The sequence below is a fragment of the Chelonia mydas genome, chromosome 1, assembly GCF_015237465.2.
Source record: "Chelonia mydas isolate rCheMyd1 chromosome 1, rCheMyd1.pri.v2, whole genome shotgun sequence".
In the NCBI taxonomy this organism is placed as follows: domain Eukaryota; kingdom Metazoa; phylum Chordata; order Testudines; family Cheloniidae; genus Chelonia; species Chelonia mydas.
The window spans coordinates 288,636,139-288,659,550 of NC_057849.1; the positions used below are offsets into that span (position 1 = coordinate 288,636,139).

General features: G+C 43.8%; 1 long non-coding RNA gene across 1 annotated transcript in view; it reads left to right on the forward strand.

The window, feature by feature from the left end:
- LOC122466196 overlaps nt 1-22,021 on the forward strand; it is a 166,233-nt gene extending 144,212 nt beyond the window's left edge. Inside the window, exon 3 of the long non-coding RNA XR_006291539.1 lies at nt 21,928-22,021. This is a non-coding gene — a long non-coding RNA (uncharacterized LOC122466196). The remainder of the gene's footprint in view (nt 1-21,927) is intronic.
- The last annotated feature ends 1,391 nt before the right edge of the window (nt 22,022-23,412 follow it).

Below are 23,412 nucleotides of genomic sequence, written 5' to 3' on the forward strand. Positions count from 1 at the left end.
ATCGTGGACTTTCTTCTTGGTGCATATTCTGTAGTATCTGAGTGTCTGGCTGTAGGTAACAGATTTCTTAGTGTGGTTAATGGATTTGTGAAGGTAAGTGTGGTGATCCATAGGTTATAGTATATAGTTGTTTGCAGGGTTCATTGCTGAATCTGATCATGGTGTCCAGGAAGTTGATGTTGGAGTGGGAGTGTACTAAAGAGAAATTTACATATTATGAAAAAATCTCCATTAATTCCATGGCTCTGATTTTGTCTAACAATCTAGTTGACCCCTCCTTCAGAATCTGTGGATGGTTCTTCCTGAATTTCTGGGATGTTAGTATGTTTGTCCATTTCACAAATATGTTTTCTTTTAAAGGTTTGACTTTTCTTACATTCTCACTGCTTCTAGATTACTGGAAACTAGGTTCACTCAGTCACTTGTGTCCTACCAAACCATGGTAAAGCCCTTGAATCCTGGAGAAGCTTTGGCGCAACATAAAAACCAAGGGTTTGAATAAATTACCTTGAAATAAAATGAAATATTTTCTTATTCTGTTTATTTGGATAGTAAATGTGTATTCAGTACTAAATTAAACTTTGTAATACTGTTCCCATGTTTTCAGTGTGCCATGAGTTTTGTTTTGATGATGAATAATTGCACTGTAAAAGTTGTCACGGGAGAAAATGGAAGTTTTGGAATTACGGTTATTCAGGGAGCTCTCAGAGGCACTTCAGGGTTGTGGGATAAGCACATGAGCTGGATATTTTGGTTAAAATAATCAGCAGTGAGATAGTTAAGTTGTTATCATTAGGCTTCAGTGTTAAAAATTCACTGAGATAAATGGGACAATGTACATCTCTCAGAGCTCTTGCTTCACTCTGTCTGCTGATTCAGCCAGAACTCAATGCATCAGTTTATATTTAGTTCATGCTTTGAAGGTTTTGCTGCTAATTATAAAAGCTAGAACTTTTTTTTTTTCTTTTAAATGAATGCTTAGATGTGGGTGCAGAATTCTGTGGCCAATTGCACAGTTGCAGAATCATGAACTATACAGGGTCCTGGGTATACAAAAGTACATTGTATTTATATATGTGACTAAAAATTAAAGAGAGTCTTTATTGTTCTTATCTATGAAGGAACATCCTTTCAGTGTGCAATTGTTAGTATTATGCCCACTTTTTCATGCATGATTATTCAAGATAACTGAATGTAACAGTCCACTCAGATGGTCCCAGAGGCAGGAAATCTCTCTTTCTATAATTACCCTAGATGTCTTGAAAGAAAAAAAACATAGAGGAGATACTAACTGGGACGACGTTGTTGCTAGTAACCTTTTTTCCTTAAAGAAATCACTACATTTTCAAGAGGCTGAACTACTTAGAGACAATCAGATTTGCCCTGTGGCAAAGAATCTGAAGACCGAATTTATTTAAAAAGGAGCCTTTCACTGAATGACAATCAAGGAAATAAAAATCTACTATACCCATCCTTTCAGATAATATCCTTAAAAATAGACAGAAATAATTATTTTGGGGTAACTTAAGAAGGGAACTTTATAAAAGTCTTTTACAAGGATTTGAATGAAAATAAAGGAACTCAATGTGTGACTTCATAAGGACATACTGAACCAAATCCATCCTCAGCGTAACTTCTTGGAATTAATGGAGTTAACGCTAGGGATAATTTTTGCCCACTGTATCTAGTTAAATATTCAGTGCTACAGAAATGCTTCTTACCACTAGGAAACTATACTTCATGAACAAATTTTCTCTTCTGCGTTGGGGCTGAAGCCAAGTTCTATTTGAATCGATAGCAGAACTCTTACTAACTAATGTGACTAGGATTTGGCCCTTAAAGATGATGCTGTGAATTAGGATCTTTTTCACATGTTTTATGAGGATATCCATTTATCCAGTGCTTCTGGCAAATGGCATAGGGACACATTGTCAATATTACTAAAGTAAATGTTAAAATGGAATGACAGATTTTCCTCATGGGGCTCCCACAAGAGGCTGAGATGTATAATCATTATTGAGACTTAATTTCTTTCCTGCTATTTATTGGAAGGAGTGGTGGCTAGAAGTTGGAACCAAGACTGCTCTCCAGCTGAGACTACTAGAGATATGTGAAACTTTCATAATGAAAATTAGTTCTCTGGAAACTTCAGCTCAGTGTTCAACAGCGGTGCAAAAGACTAACAGATTGTCAGGAGCTATTAAGAGAGGGATAGAAAATAAGATTGTAAACATCATAATGCCACAATACAAATCCATGAGGCACCCACACCTTGAAAACTGTGTCCAGTTCTGGTTGCCTCATCTCAAAAAGGGTATAGTGGGAATGGAAAAAATTCAGAGAAGGGCAACAAAGATGATCAAGTGTACAGCTTTCATATAAGGAGTGATTAAAAAAATTAGGGCTAGTTAGTTTAGAAAAGGGACAACTAAGGGGGGATAGAGGTCTATAAAATCATGAATGGTGTGGAAAAAGTGCATAGAGAAGAGTTCTTTACCCTTTCTCAGACAACAAAAACCAGGGGTCACCTGATTAAATTAATAAGCAACTGGTTTAATGCAAACAAGCAGAAATACTTTTTCACACAATGCACAATTAATCTATGGAACTCATTGCCAGAGGATGTTGTGATGGCCAAAAGTATAACTGGGTTAAAAAAAATAAACTAGTTAAGTACATGGAAAATAGGTCCATCAGTGACTATTAACCAACATGGTTGGGGATGCTACCCCATACGTGGGGTGATCCTAAACCTCTTGTTGCCATAACCTGGGAGGTAAAGACTGGGTAGATCACTCCAACTGTTCTGTTCTGTAGACTCCCCTGAAACTTTGGTGCAGGCCACTGTCAGAAGACAAGATACTGGGCTAGGTGGACCATTGATCTGACCCAGTGTGGCCATTCTTGTGTTCTTAACTTGAAATTGTGAGGCAAACCCACAGCCAAATCAGGACAGCTCGCTCAGTTGCCCCACCAACAGAGGCTCCTCCCATTTGGCTGGGGGGAGGAGCTTAAGATATGTGTTTGGGTTGTGCCTGACCATCCCAAGCAATTCAGTAGGTGCCCCTCCAACAGAGCTATGGTGACTCACCACTCAGGCATTCAGCAACAACCCAGCAGTATTAATTTACCCTTCCCACAGAGCCTGCAGTGACCCAGCCTATGCAGCAGCAGCTTATCCCTGAGTGCAGCCTGGGTCAGGTGGCCCTCAGGCTCAGATCTTCCCCAACCTAACCAGAGTTACAGATCAATCTGTATCCCAGCTGGACTGAGCCAGGGCCCCTCTTGCTGACCCACAGTGAATCAAACTCTCTCGACTCCCAGCCTGTTCCTGATCCAGTTCCTGTTTCTGCCCGTGCTTTGCCTGAGCCCTATTCCAGTCTTGTCCTTCCCCTGCTCTGACCTTGCTCCAGCTCTGTTACTGACCCGCTCCAGCCCTCCTTCCGGGCCCCTTCAGACTCAAACCACCCACCGTTGACCTTTGGCCTATATCTGGATTTGGCTATGGTACTGATTTGGCTTCTTCACAAACTCTGATCTTGGCTGTGACCCTGGCCTGTCCCTGGATCTCAGTTCCAGCACTACCCTCAGTCCACTCTTGACCTTATGTCTAGCTTCTACCTCCACTCTGACCACCAGGCCTGACTACTGGGACGCAGCACCTAACATTAACTATGTATAGCCTGGAGTAGGTTGCTGCTCAGCCACTGCATTTCAATCTTACACAATCGTGAGTGCTTTAAGTTTTTGCATGCTGCTTTATGTATTGCAGTTGTGGTCACGTGTGATCAAACCTGTAGGCCAACAGCAGGTGGGATAGCACCAGAAATGGGTCCTACAGAGATGGCTGGGCTACTGGGTTACTTAAATATATGTATGAAGGGTAAGTCACTAGAACACTGGCTCAGAAGAGAAATGTGGGAAGGAGGGGAAAAAGAGGAAGAAAGAGTGTTGATATGGGGAGGGAAAAAGACCTGGGGGAAGAAGATGGATTGAGGACAGGTTATAAGAGAATGTGGTTGGAGCAGGTGGCTGGTTGACAGGGAGTGTATAGAGAGGAGATTGCGGGTGAGGGGTGGTTAGCTTCAGGGGAAGGAACATGGGGGAAAATGTTCAAAGGTTGTGGTTTATGAGGTTTATGAGGGAAGAGGAGTGAACTAGTGTCTACTCAGAAACAGAGCCAAATGTTTCTGGCCGTGATAAGGTTTCAGTGTACTGAAGCATATGATTGCTTGAATCGGAGAGTCCCTAAGAATTTAACAGGGATAACATCAGTACAATTTGATAGAAATTATTCTAAAAACCTATAGTGTGGCTATTAATTCCATGTTGTGTGGTTTATTAGTTCACTCTCCTTGAGCTCTAAATGGGGACTTTTAAATAAATCTAACTTAAAGAAATAACACTAAATAGAGTAGCATGAGCCGTACCTGCAGAGTAGTGAGGCTGTTCTAAGGATTCTGGGGCTGTGTGACCTTAATGAGAGGATTCCCCATTGTGCAGTGCATCACCTTCCTCCCTCCACCCCCACCTCCATCAAATAGGGTCTGACCCAAAGCTTATTGAAATCCATAGTGTGGTAAATCCAGGACAAACAGCTACAAAGGGGGGGGGGGGTAGTAATTAGTCCCAGGGGATTAAAAGGCCCCTCCCTATCCACTGAGGAGAGAGAACCAGGGGGCAATAAGGTTCAGCTGGAAAAGGGGTTGCCAGGGAACCAATTAGGTTCAGCTGACTCCAACTTCTTGGGACTTTTTTAAACCCTCCCCTGGGTGGTAGGAGCAGGAGAGTGAGGGAGTGAGAGGAGCAGAGAAACTGCCAGTAGGCTGTTTGCAGCAAGACACCAAACCTTCCCAGTAGGGAGGCTGCACTCGCTCCCCAGACGGGAAGGAAAACAAGCACAAGGGACTGACTGAAGAGAGGAGTAGCAGGACTCTGTGCCAGCTATAAGGATTTGCCTTGCTCCAAACCTGAGTCTCCAAGGCTAAAAAGTACTGAGCCTACTGAGGCAAACAAGGTATTTTGCCACAACAGGAAGCCTTCTAGTGAAGAAGTTGCTCCAGCAACACATTTACCCTAGGCTTAAAGCTCTCTAAACCCCAGAACTGCTCTGTCCTTGGATTTGAGATCTCGGCTCCATTCAAGGTACTGCACCAGTCTTTCCATCCAATGTAATATCAACATCATTAACTTTTACTCATGCTGTATGACTAAATATATGGAAAACCATAATAATACTTCATCAGGAGGGAAACAGGTTTCCCTGTTGGGGCTATTTTAGTTCAAAACAGGTCAATTCACTAACACAACAAAGAATTGCCTAATCATAGAATCATAGAATATCAGGGTTGGAAGGGACCTCAGGAGGTCATCTAGTCCAACGCCCTGCTCAAAGCAGGAGCAATCCCCAACTAAATCATCCCAGCCAGAGGTTTGTCAAGCCTGACCTTAAAAACCTCAAAGAAAGGAGATTCCACTACCTCCCTAGGTAACACATTCCAGTGCTTCACCACCCTCCTAGTGAAAAAGTTTTTCCTAATATCCAACCTAAACCTTCCCCACTGCAACTTGAGACCATTACTCCTTGTCCTGTCATCTGTTACCACTGAGAACAGTCTAGATCCATCCTCTTTGGAACCCCTTTCAGGAAGTTGAAAGCAGCTATCAAATCCCCCCTCATTCTTCTCTTCAGCAGACTAAACAATCCCAGTTCCCTCAGCTTCTCCTCATAAGTCACGTGTTCCAGTCCTCTAATAATTTTTATTGCCCTCCACTGGACACTTTCCAATTTTTGCACATCCTTCTTGTAGCGTGGGGCCCAAAACTGGACACAGTACTCCAGATAAGGCCTCACCAATGTCGAATAGAGGGGAATGATCACATCCCTCGATCTGCTGGCAATGCCCCTACTTATACAGCCCAAAATGCCAGGCAACAAGGGCACACTGTTGACTCATATCCAGCTTCTCATCCTCTGTAACCCCTAGGTCCTTTTCTGCAGAACTGCTGCCTAGCTATTCAGTCCCTAGTCTGTAGCGGTGCCTGGGATTCTTCCATCCTAAGTGCAGGACTCTGCACTTGTCCTTGTTGAACCTCATCAGATTTCTTTTGGCCCAGTCCTCCTATTTGTCTAGGTCCCTCTATATCCTATCCCTACCCTCCAGCGTATCTACCTCTCCTCCCAGTTTAGTGTCATCTGCAAACTTGCTGAGGGTGCAATCCACGCCAACCTCCAGATCATTAATGAAGATATTGAAGAAAACGGGCCCGAGGACCGACCCTTGGGGCACTCCACTTGATACTGGCTGCCAACTAGATATGGAACCATTGGTCACTACCCGTTGAGCCCGACAATCTAGCCTGCTTTCTGTCCACCTTATCATCCATTCATCCAGCCCATACTTCTTTAACTTGCTGGGAAGAATATTGTGGGAGACCATGTCAAAAGCTTTTCTAAAGTCAAGGAATAACACGATCACTGCTATCCCGTCATCCACAGAGCCAGTTATCTCGTCATAGAAGGCAATTAGATTAGTCAGGCATGACTTGCCCTTGGTGAATCCATGCTGACTGTTCCTGATCACTTTCCTCTCCTCTAAGTGCTTCAGAATTGATTCCTTGAAGATCTGCTCCAGGGACTGAGGTGAGGCTGGCCTGTAGTTCCCCGGATCCTCCTCCTTTCCTTTTTTAAAGATGGGCACTACATTAGCCTTTTTCCAGTCGTCTGGGACATCCCCCGATCGCCATGAATTTTCAAAGATAATGGCTACAGTGTTTCTTTTTCCTTGTACAAATTTCCTGAAAACAAGGTGCATTTTCATGTATCTCTGCTGATGCCTAAAGCTTGTTTGTGGTTGAACTCACGGGGGAGTAAATTGTCCTGAAACTGCCGTACTTCTGAGACTGTGATTCCAAACACTGCCTGTTGGGCTTGGAGCTTCAGTCAAAGCAATTAGTGAAAGACTTCAGATATTTTTGAATCTTTCGAGAAACTCTTAAGAAAAAAATAAGGGAAAATAATCTGCATTATGTTTTTTTTTTCTTCTTCTGGAGCTGCATGTGTTACACATCAAATGGCCTTCTTTGCCATAACCTTTGCTTTATAGGAGCATAGAGTACCATTGTGGTTTGGCTGCCTTGAGTGTTGCTCTGGGACATTTGTGTGGGAGAATTGAAAAAAACTGGAATGTGTCGAGGAACTAAACAAATAATCTCACATTCAGACACACAGAAACACAGAAGAGAGTTTGATCATTTCCTTTGAAACACAATCTGCAATAATGAAAACACTTCTGATTCCAAACATAAATAGGGGTTAAAAAGCTACCAGTGTGATGGCTTAAAGCCCTTGAACAAACACAAGCTATTTCCATAATACAAATTATTTTTTAATCTTTCAAGAAAATCTTTAGAATTTATGTTTAAACTCCCATCTGGTGTTTATAGCTCTCTTCTTTTCCAGTGCTTGCTCTTTTAAAGATGAACAGGTATTAAGCATGATACCTGCTCTCAAAAACTACCCAAGGGTAATCAATATATTTTTTTCTTGCAGGGATTTGTATTTTCTCAGCAGAGGAAAAAAAAGTGGTTTTCTTTTTAATACATCAGATGCATCAAGCTTGCTTTGTAATAACAGATTATGTGTAATTCATCACCATAGATTTCAAGACCAGAAGGGAGCATTGTGCTAATTTAGTCTGACCCCCTGTATAACACTTCCCCAAAATAACACACAGAACTTCCCCAAAATAACTCCTAGAGCATATCTTTCTGGAAAACATAAAAACATCCAACCTTGATTTAAAAATCGCCATTGATGGGCAATTCACGACAACGTTTAGTAAAGTAAAATACATCAGATCAAGTAATTGTGTGAGAATCTGATGTAACACAATTAATATTAGGCATCAGAAACTAACACAGGTGACTTTTCTTGAAGAAGAATGATGTGAAGTGGATGCTAAGGATCCATCTGATCCCCCTGTTGATAGGTAGCCCCTAGTACAGAGGTGGGCAAACTATGGCCCTGAGCTCCCGGCTGGGGAGGCTAGCCCCCAGCCCCTCCCTACTGTCCTTCCCCCGCAGCCTCAGAGCACGGCCAGCGCTCTGGCCTGCCGCTTGTGCTGGGCAGCACGGGGGCGTGGCTGGCTCTGGCATGGTAAGGGGGAGGGGAGTGGGGGGTCCTGGAGGGCAGTCAGGGGACAGGGAACAGGGAGCGGTTGGATAAGTGTGGGAGTCCCAGGGGCCTGTTAGGGGGCAGGGGTGTGGATAGGGTTTGGGGCAGTCAGGGAACAGGGGGGTTGCATAGGTGTGGGAGTCCCAGGGGATCTGTCAGGGGTCGGGGGTGTGGATAGGGGTCGGGGAAGTCAGGGGACAGGGAGCAGGGGGCTGGATAGGGGGTGGGGTCTCGAAGGGGCAGTTAGGGGACAAAGAACGGGGGGGGCGGTTGGATAAGTCAGGGATTCTGAGGGGGGCAGTTGGGGGGCAGGAAGTGGAAGGGGGCAGATAGGGGGTGGTGGCCAGGCTGTTTGGGGTGGCACAGCCTTCCCTACTCAGCCCTCCGTATAGTTTTGCAACCCCGATGTGGCCCTCGGGCCAAAAAGTTTGCCCACCCCTGCCCTAGTATTTACATATTTCTTCGATAGTTCAATTAAATGGGGTTAGTACTGCACATCTGTAGTCTCCCCCATACCCAGTTTTTCATGGTGAGCTCATTAATGTTATCATTAGAACAAGCTTTCAGAAGAGGTTAAGTTTTTGAAAGGGTTTAATCTGCACTTGCATGCAGATGATTACTGCTCTTGTATTATTCCCCGGCATAAAGAATTATACATCAGGTGCGTTTAACATCAAGCTGTTTAACTATGATTACTGCTGCTGGAGATAGACTGTATTTCAGAGCAGGGCATAATGCACAGTATAGGGAGCAGAAACCGCAGGACCTGCTACTGTGTATAGCTTTGTGTCTGTCCTGATTTTTTTTTTCAATTCAAGTACACAGATCTACCCCCAACCAATTTAATTTGCAGAATTATGTTTAAAAATCACCTGAAATAATACATTTTTTGGTCATGCATGGAAAGAAAACTCATTTCCTTCACTTTTTTCAAGCTTGATTATTTCCAGACAGTGGACTAAAGTGATGGCTTCTATCTCCTGGGTCTAATAAAGCAATTTGGTTCTTTAATGGGCCTTGTTAGGGTTGAAGACCAATGCCTTTCTGGTACTATTTTTTGCATTAGTAGTACACTACCTGCTGAGTCATCAGCATGGAAACCAGAGGTTAATTTCCCTCCTACTAAATGAAGCAGATAATCAGCCATCAGAGGTCGGCTCCTGTGCTGTAAATAAGTCTTGACAAGTTCAGGGACAGCGCTGTGCATCACTCATCCCTCATCACACCATCTGTCCACAAATTAAGATAGAGTAAGGATATTAATTTGTTACATTTCAAAAGCTCTGCTGACAAACCCACATGGACTTCTTTAAATGGCAATGAATAACTGAAACACTTTACTAATATTCCATCGAGTCATAGGTTATAATTTTGCAAACTTCCTTTCCAACAATGAACATGTGGAAATTGTTTTGACCAGATGTACCGTTAATGACTATCAGAGCAGATGGTTTCTAAAGCTTTACACCAAGGTTGTTTTTTTTCAACCTAAGTTAGAAGTTATATCGATTTGATGGCACAAAATTTCATCCAGTTTCTCAGGAATGATTTATATGGAGAGAGGGCTTTCAGTTGATGGGGATGCTGTTACCAGGTTCCCGGGGCCAGAAAAATTTATGAAAAACCCTCTCTTCCCTCAAAGAAATGTATGACTGAAGATAACTCCTGGAAATTGCTGAGATGAGAGGATGCCTTGTCTAGTTCACTGAATCCATGCCACATGACGGTGAAACACAGGTGCAATTCATGTCATGCTGAATCAGAAGCCAGCAGATTTGCTTTGGAAATGTGAATGAATGTAGGTGCAGCTGCAAGAGAGATAGTACTATGTGTACATTTTAGGTACTTATAGTGTGATATTTTTTTGCACGTATATGTCAGTATATCTGATTCCCAGAAGAAAATTGCTACATTAAACTGCAGTTAAGATATCAGTAATGTAAGGGTAAAAAATATAGGAATATTATAATTATCCCTAAACATTAGGAAATTCAGAGTTAAGGTTAAACTTAAACAAAATCCAAACATAGTAAGGCATGGAAATACAATTAATGTACCCAAACAACCTTTACTTCACACTGAGGCGACACCATGTTTGTGGCCCCAGATTAGATTAAACGGACTCTTTATTTCATTTTTTTCTTCATCTTGTCATTATAGGGTAGAATGAAGGCTGCATTGGTGCCGTAACAGAATTTAAGAGAACAAATTTTTTCGTGATGGGGATCCATTGTGCCCCAGATTGTGTAATGTGTATTACAGCATTCCAGTCACATTCCAAAACCTCCATGTCAGCTGCTGCGAAGATTCACAACCTTTTTCTTTATAAGGCCCCCACACCCCCACATGCTATAAAAACTCCATGACCCAGCTGTGCCACAACAACTAAATAAAAGCCAGGGCCGGCATTAGAGGATAGCAAGCAGGGCAGCTGCCTGGGGCTGCATGCCACAGGGGCCCCCCGCAAAGCTAAGTTGCTCAGGCTTTATCTTCAGCTCCGAGTGCCGGGGCTCAGGGCCCTGGGCTTCAGCCCCAGAAGGTGGGGCTTCGGCTTTCTGCCCTGAGCTCCAGTGAGTCTAACACAGGCCCTGCTTGGCGGACCCCCGGAAACCTGATCATAGCCCCCCAGGGGGCACTGGACCCCTGGTTGAGAACCACTGAGCTATAGAATTTCCTTAGCCACAAGGTCATCATCTGCCTCTTCCTGGGGTATGGCCCAGACTCCTGGGCCAGCTCAGTCCAAGATTTTCCCCTGGTGGAGTAGTCCAAAGAAAAAAATAAAGGAGAGCAATCCAGTCCAGGATTCATATGAGAGGGCAATGCTTCCCTCTCAGATTGTCTCTGCAGCAGTCCCTCCCTTCCCTCAGGGAGGTGCCTTTGGGCAGTTATTTTGGGAGAGATTCTACCTTCCCTCAGCATGTCTCCCTGGAGCTGCCATTAGCAGATCTGCCCCCAAATGAGCTGTTCTCCTGCCTTTTAGCTCCTCCTCCAGTTGGTGCTTTTGCTACAGTTGGGGTGGGATGGGCCTGGTTGAGCCCAGAGTAGTTCCTTAACCCCTTGTTGCTCAGTGTGGGGTTTATACACCCCATCACAGGGGGGTATCCTTGAGAATTATTTGGGCAAGACTCTGCTCTGCACAGTGGAGGCAAGCAGAAGGCAGAAGTATAAGAAGAAGGGGCCACACTCCCACTGGAGTCCTCAGGAGAAAATTTTAGATTAGTCAGCCAGAATTCCTCCTGGAAGCTCTTATGGGATGCATGCAGGAGTGATAGCTTAGCTAGTCTTGGAGAAGGTATAGTATGATCGTAGCTCAGACTATAGGCGGTGAGTTATATGGGCCTGTGGGGTCTATGCTCCACCAATATTTAGGAACGTGTGCTCAGCTCCACCAGTGTTTGGGCTTACCACGCTTTGGGGGGCCCCACTCTTCAGGGGCCAGGAAGAGCCGTCCCGTCCATAGGACAGACCGGGGCAACTGCCCCGTGCTTTGGGGTGCCCTGCGCTTCGGGGAATGCGGGGTCCAAGGCAGCCTGGAGGGCTACCAGGGGGTCTGGCGCTGGCCCACTCTGCCTTGCCGGCTCTCTGCGTCGCTCCGGGAAGGGGGCAGAAGCCGGAAAGAGGTGGTGCGGGGGTGGGGGTTTGGGGGAAGGGGTGGAATGGGAGCAGGGAGGGGGCAGAGCAGGGGTGGGCTGGGGCTGGGTTGCTCACTGCTGCCAACGCCAGGCACCCTGCTCATCTCCCAGGCTGCCCTGGATCCCATTTCCCCCTGAAGCGCGGGGGACCCAAAAGCACGGGGCCCGGGGCAGTTGCCCTGGTCCATCCTATGGACAGGACGGCTCTGCTTGGACCCGTTCTGGGCAGCACCAAAATTATAGAAACCTGGAGCCCACAGCTCAGACAGTTCTGCTAGGCAGCGTGAGAGGGGGGTGAAGGGGTTATGGCCCAGACATTTTTAATTTGAATATCATACTTTACAGAGAGTCTACACTGCCTGAACTAACCTTTTTGAAACAATTGGTTCAGGGTTTTTTTCCCCAATATATATTATATATTTGTATACTGTATTTTTTCCAGTGTATTTTCTGAATTGAGGTTAACCTCCAACATGCAACTTCTAATTCATTCTTTAGGATTAAAAACTGCTCCATTTATTGTGATGAACTGAGTTACTGGAAATCTTTCATTTTGTTCCATAGCCATGCCCTCTTCTCTTCTCTTCTCTTCTCTTCTCTTCTCTTCTCTTCTCTTCTCTATAAAGATGCATGTGCTTATAGCAATTTCCCATCTTGTCGCTATTTATTAACAAATTATTCTAGAGAAGCAAGCCAAAGCAGTTTAAGGGCTTGTGTACATGGTGTATTAGTCTGCACTAGTGTATGGCACACTAAATGGCCTGTGCAGGTCCTGCTGGCACACAATACAAGTTCCCTAGTGCATGTTAATTTGTGAAACTGGACTACATTAATGCACACTAGGGAACTTTGAGTGCCAGCAGGGTACACACAGGTCAGTTAGAATGTAGCTCACTAGTGCGTACTGGAAGTGACACCCCTTCAGTGTGGACAGATGCAAGATGTAGATGATCCCTTAGTCTTTAAACTGTCTGTATAGTGTATAAATTGGAGCTTTGTTGGAGTCCCTCAGTACTGGCCTCAGAGAGAATGGTTTATAATGAATTTTATTTTACTTTAGCATTCTAGCTGTATTTAATTTTACTTTTAAATGGGCTAGCATTGCACAGAAATGAGACCTCTCTGTGGACTGCAGAAGAAACAGCTAGTGTCAATATGTAAATACAATGTATATTTCCAAAGTTTTGTCTTTTTTCTTTTCTTTTCTTTTTTCTTTTTCGTGCTTATTTGGATAATCAAGATGAACCAGAAGAGGTTTAAAATAAATTAAATTTTAATTTTCATGCTAGCAGTTAGCTCATTACCATGGGCAAATATCAGCCTGGTTTGCTTTGAGACATCTCTGTGTTTTTATGACTTTAAGGAGTAGCTGCTTGAAGTCCCTTAGAGGATTATGTGTGCCAGTTTTCATTCAAAATGAGCTTCTGAAGAGCATTAGAAGGAGCTGCTCACATATTGTTTTGAAAAGGCTGGTCAAAATACAGGTTTCTTTTTTCAGCTAAAGCTGCTCTCTAAGTGTGTTGGCTGCTAATAGTTTTGCCATGCTGTTATTCCAAGCAGAGGCTTTCCAGGTTTTTATTCCAAGCAGAACTTATCAGGTGCCAACATCGTGTTGTTGTGATCTGGACATTACCTGTATTAAAGCAGGGGCACTGAATGGGATACCCAAAGAGGCAGCGAGGCCACAAGAGAGCACAAAATGGGATGCTCATGGCATTTCTTTTGGTTCACATAGCAACAAGCAGCTACAACCTCTGAAGGCAGACCACCAGGGAGTTATGGGAACCTCAGCTGTCAGACCTGGCAGCCATTCAGGCACAGGAGGGAAAAGGACTGGAACGAGCCCTTTCCATTGTTCCTGATCATTTGTAGTCAGTGCTGGTGTAAATCATTTTTCTCATTAATCTTCTTTCCCTATGATATAGCTTCCCTCTCTTTAATCAACAGAGATTGCCTCCGTCAAATAGCTAGCAACAGTCTGACTCTTTTACTTGTTCTTACTTGTTGGGGATTCAGTACTCATTCTGCAAGGGACAGGTAGATAACAGGATGCTGTTCTGCCTTCTCAGAGCCAAGATATGAGATGGTCACTCTAAGGTTTGTCTACACTGGTGTGCGAATGCAATTATTGGACCATGTACATGCCCGCACCGAGTGTCCGCATCTGCTGTACTGGACACAAGTATAACTCTGGGTACATGCATTTACTCAGTTCCATGCTGCCGCTGTTGTTACGCCATGTTAGCACTGTCATTTCAAGGTCAGTATCCCAGGGTTCTGTGCATCACAGGAAGACACTCTTGGAACTATCTTGCTGTGTCGTGTTGCCACTACCCCCGCCTTCACATATTTGGCAGTGGCACCTCCTGATCACATCTCCCTACCTCTCTCCTGCCACCCCCTAAACTGAGTGGAAGACATGGAGCAAATGAGTTATGATGTGGTTCTGCTGTACCAGGACTAGCTGGGTATTGCCTGGCTGGCAACATCAGACGGTTATAGGTCCATTGCAAACCACTTCAGGGTTGGAAAGTCCAATGTTAAGGTTGTGATTGTACAGGTTTTCAAGGCAACTAACACTGTGATTTACCCACATAAATGGACTAAATCTGCGAACAACAGCCAAATGTTAATGTCTATGAACCCAACTCTGTGCCCTCCCCTTGACAATCAGGGAACAATGGGGAAAATCTGTTCTTGGGGACAAATGGGGATGAATCCTGCATGGGATTTAGGAGGCTGGCACTTGGTGGGCTTCTGGGACTCCCACAGGCTTGTTGTTTCCCTCCTGGATGGTCAGAGGGGCTCCCTTATGAGGGGTTTTGGTTGCCAGTGGATGTTGTGGTCCCAGGAGTTCAGCAGGCTCCTCCTGATCAGGGGTTGATTCCTCTGGCTCAGCAGTACCCTTGGTGGCAGCCAGAAGAGGAGGGGGTGACGGTTCATGAACAAGTGTCCTAGAGTCATTGAGTTTAAGGCCAGAAGGGACCATCAGATCATCTAGTCTGACCTCCTGTGTATCACCCAGCTCCCCCACACACTAAACACAACAACTGAAATTGGAACCGCAGGAGACTAGACTATTATGTGCCACAGGAAGAGAATAGGATCTGTGGTGCACCAATGCCTGAGGCCCCTGAAATGGTAGGAAAATCATTGATTGGAATATACTCCATTTATCTGGAATGTGACCTGCACACACATGCTGCAGAGGAAGGTGAACACCCGCTCCCCCACGCCCCAAAACTACCGATCTGACCTGGGGGAAAATTCCTTCCCAACCCATATATGGCGACCAAATAGACCCTGATCATGAGAACAAAAACCAGCCAGCTTCGCATTTGAAAGAGAAAGTTTGATGCCAACTCAGAGCTCTGGCCCACCCAGTTCAATGTCCCATCTCCAGCCTGGAACATCCTTGATGTTTCAGAAGAAGGAGATTTTAAAAAAGAAAAAAATACCTCCCAGAATACATTGGGGTGAAAAAAACATTCTAACCCCTGCTGGTGGCTGGCTGAAACCCTGAAGCATGTGACTTTGGGGCTCATTTCCAGTTTGTCTTATGTTCCCAAGTTGTTGAAGTCTGCTCCATCCATCATAAGCAACCCCATCATACAATTGCACCCAGAAATTTGTCATAAATTTGTAATGGCTACTGCAGCAGGTGGACCCCAAACTCATCTGGCCACCAGTTCTATCTGCCTCTTCATCAGGGAATGTTCCCATTCCCCAAAGTGTTCCTCCTGCTCTATGAACCCCACTTCATCAGCATCTCTTCTGCTGAAGACCCTGATCCCTCTGTGTCCTGAGAAATTCAAACTGCTCTTGGTTCCTCCTGTACATGCCAATAAACACTGCAGGTCCTCCAGGTTCCTTCTCCATCTGCCTCTGCTGTCTCTGGGTTGCTGCTCTGTCCATCTTGGTAAAATGACTGTTAGGAGTCAAAGGTCCTACCAATTCTGAGACAAGGGTAGCATTATATATATTTTTTTCCTTTGGAGGAAGCTGAGAAATCCCTTCACATAACATAATTTTGCTATGGAAGGCCACAATTCTGAAACTTTTCAGCATTTCAGGAATGTGACTGTTAGACTATCCTTGGTTCTCAGAAAATACGTGCGGTACCGAGAAAGGAGCAGAGGCTACTAATGGTGAGAAACATGTACTAATGGTTTTAAAAAAAAATTGTTCTAGTATCACAAGGAATTAGGGTCACAATTCCTTCCAGGGGCTTATGACATTCTCATAAGTAAGCTGGACAAATGTGGGCTTGGTAGAACTACCATTAAGTGGATACATAATTGGTTAAACAACTACAAACAAAGAGTAACTATTAATGGGGTGATATCAGATTGGAAGGAGGTCTCAAGTGGGGTTCCAGAGGGATCTGTCCTGGGTGTGGTGTTATTTAACATCTTTATTAATGACCACTCTCCTTGGCGCTGGTTAGACCTCAACTGCAGTACTGTGTCCAGTTTTGATCACCACTGTATAGAAAGGATGTAGAGAAATTGGAAAGGATGCAGAGGCAAGTGACAGAGATGATGAAAGGGATGGAATGCAAGCCATATGAGCAAAGACTGAAGCAACTGAGTATATTTAGTTTGTAAAAGAGGAGATAAAGGGGGACATGATAACAGTCTTCAAATACATGAAAGGCTGCCATAAAAAAGATGGAGAATAATTGTTCTCTTTTGCCACAGAGGGCAGGACAAGAGGCAATGGGGTCAACCTACAGCATGGCAGATTTAGATTAAATCTCAAGAAAAACTTCCTAACTGTAAGAACAGCAGAAGGGGGCTCAGGGCTGGGGAAGGGTGTTGGGTGCAGGAAGAGTGTGGGGTGAGGGCTCTGGGAGGGATTTTGGGTGCAGGAGGGGGCTCAGGGTTGGGGCAGGGCATTGGGGTGCAGGAAGGAGTGTGGGGTGTGGGCTCTGGGAGGGAGTTTGGGTGTGGGAGTGGGCCCATGGCTGGGGCAGGGGGTTGGGGTGTGGGAGAGGATTTGAGGTGCTGGATCCAGGAGTGGGCTCAGGGCTGGGGCTGTGTTTCAGGGTGCTGGGGGGATTGGGGGGTGCAGGAGGGGGTGTGGATGCTGGCTACAGGAGTGGGCTTAGGGCTGGGGCAGGGGGTTGGGGTGCAGGAGGGGGGAGAGGTGCAGGCTATGGCCAGGCAGCGCTTACCTCGGGAGGCTCCCGGGCGGTACGCAGTGGGGCTAAGGCAGGCTCCCTGTCTGCCCTGTCCCTATGCCGCTCCCGGAAGTGGCCGGGACGTCCTTGCAGCCCTTGGGGGAGCTGGGGTTCCCAGCCAATGGAGGTCAGGGCAGGTAGGGAGCCTGCCTTAGCCCCGCTGCACTGCTGGACTTTTAGCAGCCTAAAATCTCCCAGTGTGGCTTCAGTAGCCTCTGGGAGATAGAGCCCAATTCTGGGAGAGTCCTGGCAATACTGGGAGGGTTGGCAACCCTATTCTTCTCTGGGATCTAGGCTGGAAGTTACATGGTTGATTCAATATGCCCTAATGCATTTAATGATACAACATTTGATTAAACTCAACTAGAATTAATCAGTTTTAGAAGGACTAATTTCAAAACTGTCTTATAGATTCATAGATTCAATAGATTCATAGATTCCTAGGCCATAAGTACCATTGTGATCATCTAGTCTCACCTGCTGTATAACCCAGGCTATAGAACTTTCACAAAATAATTCCTAGAGCATAGGTTTTAGAAAAACATCCAATCTTGATTTTAAAATGGTTAGCTAGGAAGAATCCACCTCAACTTTTGGTAAGTTGTTCCAACGGCTAATTACTCTCACTGTTAAAAAAAAAAAAAAAAGCCTTATTTCCAGTCTGAATTTGTCTAGCTTCAACTTCTGGCCATTTGATCCTTTCTCTGCTAGACTGTTAAATCTTTGTTGCCCATGGAGACATGTATAGACTGTAATCCAAGTGATCCTTTAACCTTCTCTTTGTTAAGCTAAATAGATATTCTCCTTGAGTCTACCACCATATGGTATATATTCTAAACCTTTAACCAGTCTCATGGCTCATCTCTGAACCCTCACCAGTTTATCCACATCGTTCTTGAACTGTGGACACCAGAATTGGGAAGACTATTCCAGCAGGAGTGACACCAGTGCCAGCTAGAGAGGCAAAATAACTCTCTACTCCTATATGAGATTTCTCTATTTATGTATCCCAGGATTCCATGAGTCAGTTTGGCTACTGTATCATACTGGGAGCTCATGTTTAGCTGATTATCCAGCATGATCCTCAAATCTTTTTCAGGGTCACTGCTCCCCAGGATACAGTGTAAATATAGGCTACATTCTTTGTTCCTAGATGTATACATTTAGCTATATTTAAACCCAAATTGTTTCCTTGTGCCCACTTTACCAAGCGATCCAGATCACTCTAGATAGTGACTTGTTCTCTTTATTGTTTACTAACTCCCTCCCCCCCCCAATTTTTGTTTCATCTGAAGACTTGATCAATGATGATTTAATGTTTTCTTCCAGGTCATTGATAAAATTTTTAAATAGTATAGGGCAGTGGTGGGCAACCTGCAGCTTGCAGGTCGCATGCAGCCCATCAGGATAATCTGATTGTGGGCTGCGAGACATTTTGCTGATGTTGACCAACCGCAGGCACAGCCCTCTGCAGCTCCCACTGGCCACAGTTTGCTGTTCCTGGCCAATGGGAGCTGCGGGAAGTGGCAGCCAGCACATCCCTGTGGCCCGCACCACTTTCCACAGCTTCCATTGGTCGGGAATGGCGAACTGCAGCCACTGGGAGCATGGGGGGCCATGCCTGTGGATGGTTAATGTCAGCAAAAAGAAAAGGAGTACTTGTGGCACCATGTCTCATGGCCCGCAATCAGATTAACCTGATAGACTGCATGCGGTTCACGGGCCGCAGGTTGCCCACCACTTGTATAGGGCCAAGAACTGATCCCTGCAGGACCCTACTGCAAACAAGCCTGCTCAATGATGATTCCTCCTTTTCAATTATATTTTGAGACCTGTCAGTTAGGAAGCTTTTAATCTATTTAATGTGTGCCATGTAAATTTTACATCTTTCTAGTTTTTTAATCAAAATGTCATGCAGTACCAACCAACCAAATGCCTCACAGAAGGCTAAGTATATTATATCAACACTACTACTTTTATCCACCAAACTTGTAATTTCCCCCCAAAAAGGGATATCAAGTTAGTTTGACAGGATCTGTTTTCATGCAATGAAATGCCCCAATGGTTTTTGATTAACTTGTTCATTCCAACAAGAAAGTTCACATACTTTTCAACCTGTCACCAGAAATGTCTGCAAAACAAGGTTGAGATTAAATTTTGGTGGATGGAACCAAGACAAAATATTTTTCAGCTTCTTTGAACCAGTGCAGTGCTGCTGAGCTGAAGTTGTCCACAGTGAATTATTGGAGGTCAGTCCGTGTGCTCAGTTTAGGGAGGGAAAAGTACTTTTCACCCAGCCTCAAAAGTATTGCTTTGTTTTGTTTTTATAGCCACTAACAGATTTTGTCTTGTGGAATGAGAAAGTGTTAGAAAGTGATTCCTAATATCTAAAATAAACCTCCCTTGCTGCAGATCAGGCTGTTATTTCTTGTCCTATTATGACATACTGGGATGCAATCCAGACCAGTGACAGGCTGTGTCACCACCTGCCCTGTAACCTGGGGTGCCTCACAATGCTTTGCTGCTGTAGCTTCCAACCTGGGTCCCTCACAAACAGCCAAGCAGCGTGCAGGTCACATCCTCAGTCTCTATGTATAGCTGCAGCCTGCTTGTACATTCCAGTCACACTTTGGCTTCTACCAATCTTGGTTGCCACTTGTAGAATGATCCCAACACACTTCCAGTCCATATTTACCCCTTTCCCCCGAATGTGTATTCTGCACTGTCCAGCCTTTTCCTGGACAGTTCAGATATTTTAGGTCCATTGCCCCTGCAAGGGAATAATATCCAACAAATGGAGTTACCCAAACAATTCAGTTTGAATGCAACTCTGGATTATTTTTGATTAAAGAATAAAACAAGTTTATTTAAGTACAAAGAGAGAGATTTTAAACGAGTACAAGTACAAGGCATTAAAGTCAGAAATGGTTACTAGAAAACTAAAGATAAAATGCTTTCCAGTGCTAAAACTTAACAAACTAGACTCAGTTCCAGATAAAATCCTTACCACATATTCCCAACCACAGGGCTGACCAAACTTCAAGTGAGGATCCCTCCCAAAGTCAAATGGCTGTTTCCTTTGTCATCTTAGGTGAAAGAGAGAGAGAGAAATTAATACCTTGGGGTGTTCTTGTCCCTCACTTTTACAGTCCAGTCATCCTTTGAAATGGATTCTCCTGAAGATTACCCCTCAAAGCAAAGCTTATTCAATCTGTAAAGAAGGTGATGTAGTCTGGGGGCCCTTTCTGCTCTTCTGTGTATGCTGAAAGGCACATTTACCTTGTCTCCCTCTTGCTGTTTCACATGCCTTGTTTACTACTTATGTGTAAATTGAGGCACACACACATTCTTTGTTTAAGCTAGATCTGCTTAATCAGTCCTGCCTAATCAGAGATACAACTCTTTGAACATGTGCTACCAGCATGATGCAGAGAGAATTCATAACTTTACATAGAACATTGCTACATACATTTCACCAAGATGTTGTTGACCATGACTTATTTGTTTTAAAATCATATTCATTTGTTGGCATCCTTTCATCTGTGAGAGATAGTTTGCAATGTCTCATGTGACTGAATGGGCCAATCCAAGACTTGCATGATCTTTGGCAGTTATTGCAAATATATGTATCTTGTTGAGAGCTGATGGCTTCTTATGGGTTCTTTTCTCCACAAGCTATAGGAGCCAGCCCCTGTCATGGACTTTGATACCTTGATGGAGATGATGGCGCTACTTGTTACGATCACTTGGCAAGGTTTCCCATTGTTCCGGATCAATTCCAAATTCCTTCATATCTCGCTTGCACAAGGCATATTTTGTACACCGGTTGTTACAATGGCGTGGTCATCTTTTCTTAAGACTAAACATGCCCAGTTTTTTAACCTTTCCTCATTGGTCAGATTTTCTAAACCTTGTATCATTTTTCTTGCTCTGTTCTGGACTCTCCAATTAATACACTTATTTCTTAAAGCTGGACACAGTACTCCAGCTGAGGCCTAACCAGTGCTGAGAAGAGCAAGACAAATACCTCCCTTATCTTGCAAATGACACTCCTGTTAATATATCACAGAGTGATCTTAATCTTTATTATTATTTTTTTTGCAACAGCATCACATTGTTGACTCATATTCAATTTGTCATCCATTATAACCCACAGATCCTTTTCAGTAGCACTACTGCCTAGCCAGTTATAACCCCTTGGGCAGCATGCCCCAGCCACTGCCCAGCTTTGTATGCTGTCTAGTCCTTGAGCAGTGGTTTTCCATTGTTTAGCATTGTTAACAAAGGGACATTTAGTTGTTCCCTTATTTAGCCTGAATGGAAGGTGGCTGTCATATCCAACACTTTCAAGGAGGTGGTGTGACTGTCCAGTCCTCAGTATTGGTGCATAATTACTGCAAAAGCCTCCCCTTGCCTTTGAAATGCTGTGACTGAAAAATCCCAAGGGCCTTGGCCATAGTGTTCTTACTTATTGTTTATTTCACTAGCTCAGATTTGAAAAACCGACCACATTTGCCATTTTTACAAGGTCACCTTCCAGAATGGGTTTTCACACTAGTATTTATTTTTGTTCAAGCAGTGTTGAGATGGGATCTGCAAGTACTTTGCTGAAGGGACTAAGAGGTCGTCTAGTGTCAATGTAGCTCGTGAAAAGATCTCTCAGTCCTCTACTAAAATGTTATTTCAAAGCTTCATAGAACAATTAGAACCACAGAATTCTTCACTTTTCCATATTTTGGTGGCTGAATAAGTTTTCTGTAATATATTTTAATACATAGATAAAATGCAAATTCAAAAATTGGGCCAATATGACTCACTTTACTCTGTCTGGCAGAAAAATGAGGCCAGACATTATAGTCTTATTTGTTTTCTATGTCTTTTTTTCCTTTGTATTTCTCCATTTCTCTGTGGACCTCTCCTCTTCTGTCTTTGTTTAGGGCTAGACTGAGAGCTGCAGAAGAGCTTGGTGAGTGTGTGGCATCCCGAAGACAATTGCTTTCCCAGCACCTCCCCACACCTCTGATTGTTGACCTATACTTATTTAAAATAAATTAAACTTTAAGGACTAATATTTTACATGCTCTATTTGTATACAACACAATCTTCACAGATTATAAATCTGTACCTATCTTCTTACTCATAAAGTGAAGTAAAATCTATGGCTTATCATGTGCTACATAACCCATGGCAATATCTTGGAAGCAAACTATATCTGAAGTATGAAATTACGCTTTTCAGCTTTTATCACATCACAGTTGATCAAAGATCATTCACTTCCCTTGTGCCCTTGTAGCCACCCTTTAAAAAACAATGGAGATGGGGTTTTGTATCACAGATGCTGTCAAGGTTCCTTCCCCACTCTGAACTCTAGGGTACAGATGTGGGGACCTGCATGTAATACCCCCTAAGCTTATTTTTACAGCTTAGGTTAAAACTTCCCCAAGGTACAAACTATTTTACCTTTTGCCCTTGGACTTTATTGCTGCCACCACCAAGCATCTAACAAATATATAACAGGAAAAGAGCCCTCTTGGAAGCGTCTTTCCTCCTAAAATCCTTCCAAATGCTACACCTCCTTTCCTGGGGAAGGCTTGATAAAAATCCTCTAAATACTTCCAAGTATATAAAGACTAACAATATTTTTGACGTCTCAAGGACGATTTTAACCAGTTGATTCTGGGAAACTTTCACGGGAGAGTGCATCAGCCACTTCGTTAGAAGCCCCTGAGATGTGTTGTGTGTCGAAATCAAAATCTTGGAGAGTTAAACTCCACCGAATAAGTTTTTTGTTATTTAACAAGAGCAGGAATGCTGGTCAGAACTTCTGTAAAGGGTTAATAAGTAATCTAGTTAGATATGCATTAGATTCTGTTTTGTTAAAATGACTGATAAAATAAGTTGTGCTGAATGGAATGTATATTCCTGTTTTTGTGTCCTTTTGTAACTTAAGGTTTTGCCTAGATGGATTCTCTATGTTTTGAATCTGATTACCCTGTAAGGTATTTACCATCCTGATTTTACAGAGGTGATTCTTTTACTTTTTCTTCAATTAAAATTCTTCTTTTAAGAACCTGATTGCTTTTTCATTGTTCTTAAGATCCAAGGGTTTGGGTCTGTGTTCACCTATGCAAATTGGTGAGGATTTTTATCAAGCCTTCCCCAGGAAAGGGGGTATAGGGCTTGGGGGGATTTGGGGGGAAAGATGTTTCCAGGTGGGCTCTTTCCCTGTTATATTTGTTAGACTCTTGGTGGTGGCAGCAATAAAGTCCAAGGGCAAAAAGTAAAATAGTTTGTACCTTGGGGAAGTTTTAACCTAAGCTGGTAAAAATAAGCTTAGGGGGTTTTTCATGCAGGTCCCCACATCTGTACCCTAGAGTTCAGAATGGGGAAGGAACCTTGACATGGTGGCAGAGTGGTGGGAT